The sequence below is a fragment of the Papio anubis genome, chromosome 6, assembly GCF_008728515.1.
Source record: "Papio anubis isolate 15944 chromosome 6, Panubis1.0, whole genome shotgun sequence".
In the NCBI taxonomy this organism is placed as follows: domain Eukaryota; kingdom Metazoa; phylum Chordata; class Mammalia; order Primates; family Cercopithecidae; genus Papio; species Papio anubis.
Window position 1 is genome coordinate 23566650 of NC_044981.1, and position 11402 is coordinate 23578051.

The following is an 11402-nucleotide window of genomic DNA, read 5'->3' on the forward strand; positions in this document are numbered from 1 at the left end:
ATCCCTCCATGGAATGCTATCAAGTAGAACCTGATTTGCTTTTATCATCTCAGTTAAACCTTAGTATCTCCTTTTGAGAGCACTACAGACAAAAGGCAATCAGTGGCTTTTAGTGACTACTTCTAGGGTTTCAAATATCTCTGGTTCAAGAAAAGCAGTTATTTCCTCCCATGTAATCACTTATTATGATTTTTTAAAAATTCTGGAGGCTTGCATTACTGGATTTCATAAAACTATTCAGGATGCTAATTATTGTTTTTAAAATGTTGGATAAATGGAAAATACATATTCTACTACACCACAAGTAGTACTTTTTGCCATAGGACAAATGAAAGGTATTAATTTGAGTTTCATGACAAAGTCACAAAAGCAGTAGAAGTTAACTTTGCATAGTGTGTTCTGCAACTCTATTTGAAAGGTAACGTAAGTTCAAGAGACCAACGAGTCTAAACTAAAAATGTTCCCGAATACTCCTACCTCGAATATTTACACAAAGTTATTGAAATCTAAGTAATTGTGAATGCTAAAACGTTTTAATGTAAGGTGATCAGTTCATATTTTCATTAATACTTGTTCAAAGAGACCTAAGATTCTTTCATTATTTTGGTATAGTTTATGGCTATGACAAATAAGAAGACTAGATTTTACTCAAAGTTAATAGAACAATGAAACCGCCATGGAGTGGAGGTAGTTTTACTAGAGAAAGAAAGCAAAGGAAGTCATATTGCATTCCCCAAAGTCAAAAATATGAATTTTACTTTATTCTTTCAGTACCTTAACCCATATTTATTTATCTCTATTTGTAAAATATCATGCAAGGTGCTATGGGGAATAAAATGATTCAAAGATAGATATTTCCTTAAAGATATTTAGAGATTAAGAGCAAAGATTGAAAATATATGTAAACAATGAAAACATAAGTATACTTGGGGCTCCACTGCTGCATAAGCAGCAATCAATTCACAGTAAGAGAAGTGTTAGGGTGCAGCCACTGGGTGTCATTTCCTGAGCACATAATGGGCTTCCTAGGAGCTATAACACTTTTTTTTTTTGGAGATGGAGTCTCGCTCTGTCGCCCAGGCTAGAGTGCAGTGGCGCGATCTCCGCTCACTGCAAGCTCCACCTTCCGGGTTCACGCCATTCTCCTGCCTCAGCCTCCCAAGTAGCTGGGACTACAGGCTCCCACCACTACGCCCGGCTAATTTTTTGTATTTTCGGTAGAGACGGGGTTTCACCGTGTTAGCCAGGATGGCCTCAATCTCCTGACCTCGTGATCTGCCCACCTTGGCCTCCCAAAGTGCTGGGATTACAAGCGTGAGCCACCGCGCCCGGCTTAACACTTTTAAGTTATGGTAATTTTGGGTGGGGGTTACCATTTTCTTAAAAAAGAGAGCCTTTGTACAAGAATAAATTTAATAAAGATGATATTAACATTGTTTGACAGCAATTCATTCAGGTAAGTAAGAAGGTATATGACCTACCCTACTGAGAACTGGTTGCTTTTCAGAGCAACCATGGGCCAATTATGGGGCAGGCCTAAAAGAAGTCACCAGCGGCCTTCACTCAAACCTGGAATGGGATAATGGAAGAGGGCTCTGTAATGAGAGTCCCATGCTAGAGTTCCTTGGCTCTCAAGGTGCATTTGGATCTCTGGAATAGCAATTTTCTAGAAGGAAGCTCTTGTAGAATCCAAAGATCCTTGACTTTTCTATGTCATCTCCTCTGTGTGTGTGCGTGTTTTTTTTTTTTTTTTTTCTCTACTTAGTGAAGATATTATATTAGCATGGTATGGACTGAAAATAGATTCTTGATTAAACAAGGATTCCAGATTACCTCAGAGCAGGTTCAATATGAGCCGTTCTCAGGAACTTGCTTGAGTTTGAGAATGACCATCATCTTCCCTACTTCAAAGAGAAAAATAAACAAACATACACACACACACACACACACACACACCCCAGTCTCTTGGCATTCTGAAACAGACCAAATCACTGATTTGTACCAGGAGTTTCAGCAGACTATATGGGTACCATTCTTGCTCTGGACATTTTTGATCCCTGAGCATCAAAGTCTCTGGGAAACCATCTAGACCAAATTAGAAACATAACCAGGAATTCATTTATTACTTTATGTCTGCTTTTAATCGCTTCCTCTATTTTACAAGTGTTTACTCGGTGGTACTTCTCAGAGAGGTTAGCCCATAAGCTGACTTTTGTAGTACGTACAAAAGGCAACTAGAGTTTATGATGAGGAATTTAATACAGGGGATGGACATGTGCAGAGGTGTGATAAGTTTGAGATGACACAAGTAATTCGATGTTTTAGACCACAGTGAGGGAGAGGGTGCAATAGCAACACCAAGCTATGATGGGCTTTATCTACTCTATATTAGAGTGGGGCTTTCTCCTAAAAGTTAGAGACTCATTGGAAGATACTATCAGGAGAGAGGTATGAACAATCTTCCATTTTATAAAGAATCCCTCTAGAAAATTTCTAATAACAATTGGCAGTCTATCCTTTTGAATGAATTAATGAATGATGAGGGCTGTATCTGAGTCAGTGACAGATGAAGAAGAGAAGCAATTCTAGAGATAACAAAATTATATACTCTATAAAACTTGGAAAATAATTGAAGTGTGGGTTGAAAAACAGAGAAATCAAGTATTCCTATGAGAAAACAAAAGAAGCAAAACATAAGACAAAACCCTGGGTTTCATGTAAGGCTTTCCAAACGTAGTCACCCACATGGACAAGACTATATTTTGAATACACATATGCTGATGCTATCTATCCATAATTGGCATTTATTGAAGGTACAGGGAAAAAGTGGGTACTGTGAGACCTATTTAATATAGCCTAGATAGCCCTCCTACAACTTCTTGGGTGGATTTTCCATTTAAATTGTGTCCTCAAAATTTCTAGCAAAATTGGCTTATTGTCCTAGCAAAAACAGCTGCTTTGATTCAAACCGTTCATATATAAAAAGCCGCAACACAAGCTTAGTAATAGCACCAATTTTTTTAAAGCCACAAGCAACCCACAAATGATAAAACAAGATTCTTGGTCTATTTTTAACATTTGTTTTAATATCAATAGCAACACATTTTGAAATGAATAATATTCATTTTTTCCTACGTTATTTTCAAATGCAAATTTCTAAAAACATTCTGAGGAAAGCCTTTGGAATCTTTCAACTTAATAAACTCCAGCTGCCTTAAAGAAAAGTGATTTACTCTTATACTATTTGTTTGAACCTCTTCTGATTTGAGACGTAATTGAATTGGTCCAGAGTTATATTACAGGAGAAAAACTCTAAGAGGATTTGAGGAAGGAGAATGTAATGTTTAAAATTACATTTCAGTTAACATGAAGGATAGCCATATAGATTTTGAAACTGTCACAGCATTGAACTCTGAACAAGTAATCCCACAGTATATATTAGCAAACCTGAAAAAACTGTACTGTAATTTTTAGTTTTGGAAGAGATGGGAAAGGAGTACGTTCAGTTATCCTTCAAACTATTTTTAAGTATTATAACTAGATAGATCGAATGTTGTATTTCTATATTCCATGTGGCCAACTTTCATCTATTGACATTGCAAAGTATGCTAAGCTTGTATGTAAAGTAATTTCAACCCATGTTTAGTTGAATAGAAATTTATTATTCACTAACAGATTACCAGGCCCTCATATCATCTTCCCTGTACACTTTGTTCATATTTTGCATTATAAAAAAAACTTTTTATTTTGAAATAATTTTAGATTTATAGAAAAGTTCCAAAAATAATGAAAGGAGATTCTTTATATCCCTCAAGCTGCTTCACTTAATGTTAATCTTTTACATAACCATAATATAATTATCAATAAAAATAAATTAACATTGATACATTATTAACTAAAGTACAAACCTTATTCAATTTCTACCAACTTTTCCACAAATGTTATTTTACTGTTCCATTATGCCATATTGTATTTGGTTATAAACATCATCAAGATATGTCAACATCATGTACCCCCTGATATAATGCACTGATAAGGACACTCTATCAGTTTGTTTTCACACTGCTATAAAGAACTGCCTGAGACTGGGTAATTTATGAAGAAAAGACATTTAACTGACTCACAGTTCCATATGGCTGGAGGGCCCTCAGGAAACTCATGATCATGGCAGAAGGGGAAGGGGAAGCAAATACCTTCTTTACATGGTGGCAGGAAAGAGAAGAGTGAGGAGCAAAGGAGGAAGAGCCCTTTATAAAACCACCAGATCTCATGAGAACTCACTCACTATCACAAGAACAGCAAGGGGAAACTGCCCCCATGATACAATTGCCTCCCACCAGGTGTCTCCCTAGACATGTGGGGATCTTGGGGATTACAATTCAAAATGAGATTTGGGTGGGGACACAGTTAAACCATATCATTCCACCCCAGCACCTCCCAAATCTCATGTCTTCACGTTTCAAAACACAATCGTGCCTTTACAACAGTCCCACAGATTCTTAACTAATTCCAACACCAACCCAAAAGTCCACGTCCAAAGTCTCATCTGAGACAAGGCAAATCCCTCTATCTAGGAGCCTGTAAAATCAAAAACAAGTTAGTTACTTCCAAGATACAATGCGGGCACAGGCATTGGGTAAATACACCCATTCCAAATGGGAGAAATTAGCCAGAACAAAAAGGCTACAGGCCCCATGCAAGTCAGAAATCCAGCTGGGCAGCCATTAAATCTTAAAGCTTCTAAATAATCTTCTTTGACTCCATGTCTCATATCTAGGTAATGCTGATGCAAGAGGTGGGCTCCCATGGTCATGGGGAGCTCTGCCTTGTGGCTTTGCAGGGTACAGTCTCTCTCCTGGCTGCTTTTATGGGTTAACATTTTGTATCTGTGGTTTTTATAGGCACATGGTGCAAGCCGTAGGTGGATCTACCATTCTGGGGTCTGTAGGATGGTGACCCTTTCCTCACAGCTCCACTAGGCAGTGTCCCAGTGGGGACTCTGTGTTGGGGCTCCAACCCCACATTTCCCTTCTGCACTGCCCTAGCAGAGGTTCTCTATGAGGGCTCTGCCCCTGTAGCAAACTTCTTCCTGGACATCCAGGTATTTCCATACATCTTCTGAAATCTAGATAGATGTTCCCAAACCTCAATTCTTGACTTCTGTTCATCTGCAGGCCCAACACTATGTGAAAGCCACCAAGGTTTGGGGCTTGCACCCTCTGAAGCAATGGCCTGAGCTATATGTTGGCCCCTTTTGCCACAGTTAGGATAAAGGGCACCAAGTCCAGAGACTACACAAAGTAGCAAGGCCAGGGGACCCAGCCCACAAAACCAATTTTTCCTCCTAGGCCTCTGGGCCTGTGATGGGAGAGGCTGTCATGAAGACCTCTAACATGTCCTGGAGACATTTTCCCTATTCTCTTGGGAATTAACATTTGGCTCCTCATTACTTATGCAAATTTCTGCAGTTGGCTTGAATTTTTCCCCAGAAAATGGGTTTCTCTTTTCTACTATATTGTCAGGCTGAACATTCTCCAAACCTTTATGCTCTTCTTCCTTTTCAAACATAAATTCCAATTTCAGGTAATCTCTCTGAAGTTCAAAGTTCCACAGATCTCTAGGGCAGGGACGAAATGCCGCCGGTCTCTTTGCTAAAGCATAGCAAATGTGACCTTTGCTCCAGTTCCCAATAAGTTCCTCATCTCCATTTAAGACCACTTCAGCCTGGACTTCATTGACCATACCACTATCAGCATTTTGGTTAAAGTCATTGGACAAGTCTATAGGAAGTCCTAAACTTTCTCACATCTTCCTGTCTTCTTCTGAGCCCTCCAAGCTGTTCTAACCTCTGCCTGCTACCCAATTCCAAAGTCACTTCCACATTTTGCGGACTCTTTATCCAATACCCCACTCTCTACAGTACCAGTTTACTGTATCGGTCCACTTTAACACTGCTATAAAAATCTGCCAGAGACTGTATAATTTATAATGAAAAGAGGTTTAATTTATTCACAGTTCCACATGGGTGGGGAGGCCATGGGGAACTTACAATCATGGTGGAAAGAGAAGGGGAAGCAATGACCTTCTTCACATGACAGCAGGAGAGAAAAGAGTAAGGAGCAAAGGGAGAAGAACCCCTTATAAAACCATCAGATCTCATGAGAAATCATTCACTCTTACAAGAACAGCATGGGGGAAACCACCCTCAGGATCCAATCACCTCCTACCAGGTATCTCCCTAGACGTGGGGATTATGGGGATTACAATTCAAGATGAGATTTGGGTGGAGACACAGCCAAACCATATCAGACACAATACCATTTTTTTTTTTTAATTTGGCATTCTTGACAAAAATGCCTACCTTCTATCCAATTACAAGAGAACAACAGCCTAATCAAAACTGAGGAACATTTGAAAAAATAACTTACTAGTACTCTTTAAAAGCATCAAGGTCATGAAATACTGAGTAGTTATTATAATCTGGAGAAGGGGAAGATTAAGGATAAATAATAACGTACTTTTCTCTCTTTCTCTCTCTTTTTTTTTTTTTTTTTTTTTTTTTTTGCATTGCAACCAGAAAAGAAAACAGAGTAATTAAAAAACAGAAGGAGGGCCAGTCAAGGCAGCTCAACCTGTAATTCTAGCACTTTGGAAGGCTGCGGTGGGAGGGCTTCTTAGGCCCAGAAGTTCAATATTGCAGTAAGCTATGATTGCATCACTGTACTCCAGCCTGAAGGACAAAGGGAGACCTCTTCTCTTAAAAAAAAATAATAGAGAAGGAAGCTCTAGCATAAAAAATCTAATGGAAGAGGCATGGTATGGGAGCTCCTGCCTTCATCAGCTTTGAGGCTTACAGGGATTCACAGTCACCTTTCATGGAATCATGAAATGTGTTGCTGATGGCAGAAGGTATAGGCCTCCTAGAATCCACTTTTCTGTTTGAGCTTCTAATATATCACATCAGTTGAATGAATAAGTGGAGCTGAAGGATCTCTACTGCGACACATTAGATTCCATGGGAAGGAAATTAGAATGACCATCTTGACCAGTCATTTTTGTGCCAGAAGTCTTGCAAAAGAGAGGAAACCTGACAATGAGCCTCAGGATATGATATTTATTTTGTTCAAGGGAGATTAGTCAGGTACACTGAATCTGGATGAATAAAAATCAAAATCAGAGAGATTGAGAAACAGAAGGCAGATCCACAGGAACCAGAGGTCGGGGAAGGTGGAGGCCACGATACCAGAGAAACTGGCAGCAGCATACTTACAGTTTTAGTGATGTGTGTTCTCAGATGTCCCTTGAGTTCTCTAATACAGAATCACACTTCACCATTCCTAAACCCACAGTTCCTATTTCTATGAGACCATCTTCAGAACAAACTCTAAAATAGCCCTAAAACTAAGGAGATTATACACAGATTTTTGAGTGCTCCTGAAATTTGGGGTATTTTATACATAATTTTGAGCCTGGGCGTATGTCCCTGTTTCTGGATCTTGATTTATTAGAATACCCAGATTTTCCATGAACCAAAACAAATAAATGAAAACCATGGGAATCATCCCTTGATTGGAAAAGGGACAAGAGTCATTGTAATTATATACATATTTTTGTCAATAATAATAATAACTCACAATTAATTTGACCACAAGTATGCTCCAATTGCCAGGTAATTTACATACATTATCTTGCCTAAGTCTCAGGAAAAAACTATGAGTTATAATTATTCCCATGTTGCAATTTGAAGACCTGAGGTCAAGAGAAGTTAATCTCCTTCCTGGACTACGGTTAGTAAGAGCTAAAGCCAGAATTAGCATCAGGTCTGTAAGAGTCCCAAACTTAAGACTTTTAAATAACATCAAGCTATTCTTTGAGACTTAATATTTTATTGCAAATCTACTTAAATAAAAGAAAACACCTCACTCCCTTAGTATTATAAAAGTTTTATTTTTAGTTGTTCTAGTAAATTTCAGGAAATTGTCTATTCGCCCAGTAGCTACAAATACAACAAAGGTATTCCAGCACCCAGTTTTTCAAAAAAATTTACAAGCTTTCATCATTATAAATTTTCCAGCTTCCTCATCGGAAATGTCCATATAGTCCTTTGCTACCAAAATTTTTCTGTTACAGAAATTCTATTGATATAACTACTGGAGATTGTTTACCAATATACCAATTGATTCATTGATGTTGACCAATTGCCAACATCAATGAAGCCCTGAGCCTCCTTTCGCCTGGGAAGCATTCTGCAACTGTGTTCAAATAAATTCAAATACAATACTCCTACTGCATCATTATGGAGTTTTATTTACAGAGAACTGCCTCAAAGTTACAATATTATAAAAATAATTGATATTTTGAAAATAAAATCAATGAGATGGTAAATGTAAAGAAAGAGAAATAAGAGTATGTACAACCAATTCTAATTCCCAAATAAAACAAAACCTAAATCGTCGATTATTAGACCCATGGTCATATTTTTTAATTGATAAACTTTATGTTTTAGAACAAGTTTTGGATCACAGCAAAATTGAGTGGAAGATACAGAGAATGCCCATGTATCTCCTGTTCCTACAATCACACCACCTCCCCTACTAGCAACACTGCTCACCAAAATGGTACATCTTTTACAATCAATGAACCTACATTGACACATCATTATCACCCAAAACCATAGTTTACATTAGAGTCCACCCTTGTTGTTGGACATTGTATGGGTTTTGACAAATGTATAATGACATGTATCCACCATGGCAGTGTCGTACAGAGAAGTTCCAGTGTACCACACTGCCACGGTGGATATATGTCATTATTCCTCGTACTCTATTTATCCTACCCTTCCCCAACCACTGGTAACCACTAATCCTCGTAATATACAGTTTTGTCTTTTCCAAAATGTAATACAGTCAAAATAATATTGTATGCAGCCTTTTAAGCTTGGCTTCTTTCACTTAGTAATATGCATTTAAGTTTCCTCCTTGTCATTTCATGGCGTGATTGCTCATTTCTTTATAGTGCTGAAGAATATATTCCATTCTCTGGATGTGCCACAGTTTATTCACTCCCCTACTGAAGGACATCTTGGTTGCTTCCAAGTTTGGCAATTACGAATAGCACTGCTGTAAACATCTTTTTGCAGGTTTTTCTGTGGATATGAGTTTTTCATTCATTTGAGTAAAACCCAAGAAGTATAATCACTAAATCATATGGTCAGAGTATGTTTATTTTTATAAGAAACTACTGAACTGTCTTCAAAGTGACTCTACTATCCACAATCATATTTTCGAAGATCAAAGAGATCTCTATGCTAATTATTTTCTCATTTTTAAGATAACCAAAAAACTCGTAAGTCTTTTCATTAAAAAACTGTGAGTTTAAAATATATGAGTACTCTGCTCCACTGGAGATCAATTGGATAAGAATCTCTGAAGGGTAACGTTCAGGCACTGATACATATTTTAGGAGTGCCTTGATTATATTACATAGCTGGGATTGAGAATTATTGATGTAGGTTATCTGGGCAGCCACCCAACACCCTACACCACCACGTGGATGCAGTGTTGCCACTGCATTTATATTTATACTCATATTTGTAACAAATAATCTAGTAACACAATGATATTTAACTTTTCTTATTTCAGTAAGTGTAACTGGCTATCATTAAGCTGCTCTGTTCTATTATCAGAATGACAGTTTTACAAAGGCAGCCTTTTATTCATGTTGAGAAATTTTTCCAGTTGTAAAATCACCTCCCACCCTTTTATTGCACTAGTCATTCAAAACTAAAAAATGTTTTTGGAGGAATAACACTGTAGTTTAACAAATGACTTTTTAAAAATTAGATTTGCAATAGCAAAAACAGCATAAAGTAAATATTATGCATTTTAAATGTTTCTGGCAACTAAGAAAGGAACAGAGACAGACATAAAATGAAAATGATGAAATTGTGGCAAGTGAAGTTCCAATGACCTTGGGAAGTGTTACCAGTAATATTTCACAATATATACAAGTGGTGGAAAAACTGAATCATGGAATATTATGGGGTTCTATACACATCTGCATCTCAAAAGATGTTAGTAGTACTATTTCAACTTGAATGCATACCATCTATGTGCTAACTTGTAATGATCTATTACTAGAAATGTTATAATAGGTAGTCAGGCAGAGATGAGCAGGGCAGGACAGCTCGTCAACGCCCCCACCAGGAATGTCAGACGACTATCATGCAACCGTCAGGCGGTTGTTAACCTGTCCCTCTAAAATAATCATTGGTCACAGCTGGTGCTGTGGAAGGGCCGTCTCCCAGTAGATAGAAATCACCTGAAGCTGGTGATTAGCCACTTCCGGATAAGATCTGAGGAGTTGGGTGAGTGGGCTCATGCATGTGCACTAAGAAGCAAACAGAGTTTAACTGGTATATGACCTTACAGGAACACTCAACTAATAAGGGAAGAATGCCTCAGGTGAGCATGCATACAACTTCAGTAAACATGCTGTGCATGCAGCCCCAGCCCCTCCCAAGTGCTGGCAGGTCAAAGTGCATGAAGACAGCCCACCCCAAGGGAAGACTCAGGGGAGAAGGGATGCAAGACCCAGGAAGGATGTCAACATATGAAACCCTACGTCAAAGGTCAAACTGTGTACTTGATCTCTCCAGTCGCCCATTTGGCCCCTCTTCCAAGTGAACTTTGCTTTCTTTCATTCCTGTCCTAAAATTTTTAATAAGCTTTAGCTCCTGCTCTCAAACCTGTCTCGGTCTCTCACTCTGCCTTACGCCCCTTGGTCAAATTCTTTCTTCTGAGGAGGCAAGGACTAAAGTTGCTGCAAATCCATAGGGATTCAGTACTGCTAACATACTTTGGTGCCATGTGACTCAGATACGTTCTGCTGCTAAATGCCAGAGTATACAATGAAAACACAACAGGAACACTAGAGTAGGTGTCCCGGAGACACTGGAACTCCTATAATGGACAGCTTTAGCTGAATGACTCCCCAGTGGCCTTGATGAATCTTCTGTAGGCAGCCCAGCAGTCTAAGACACTCCAGTCAACCTCGTTTCCTTCCTTCATAAGTGATCATGTCAGAACCAGAGCGATTCCATCTTGAGTGAGGGCTTGGAAAATGAGACTGGGACTTGCTGGGCTGCATTCCCAGAAAGTTAGGTGTTCCTAACTTCTAGATTTTTAAAGTTAAGGGAACAGATTGATAACATTTACTAAACAGACACAGACTTAGGAATGTCCTGATATCCCGATATCTTGAGAACAGAAGCATTCCTAATTTTGCTTTAAAGATAATAATATTGATTCCTGCACAATATAGTAATTAAGAAAATTAATCCTTTATCCCAAACCTTTTTGACACAGCACATCTCCCTATGATCTTTTTTTATCCTATATACA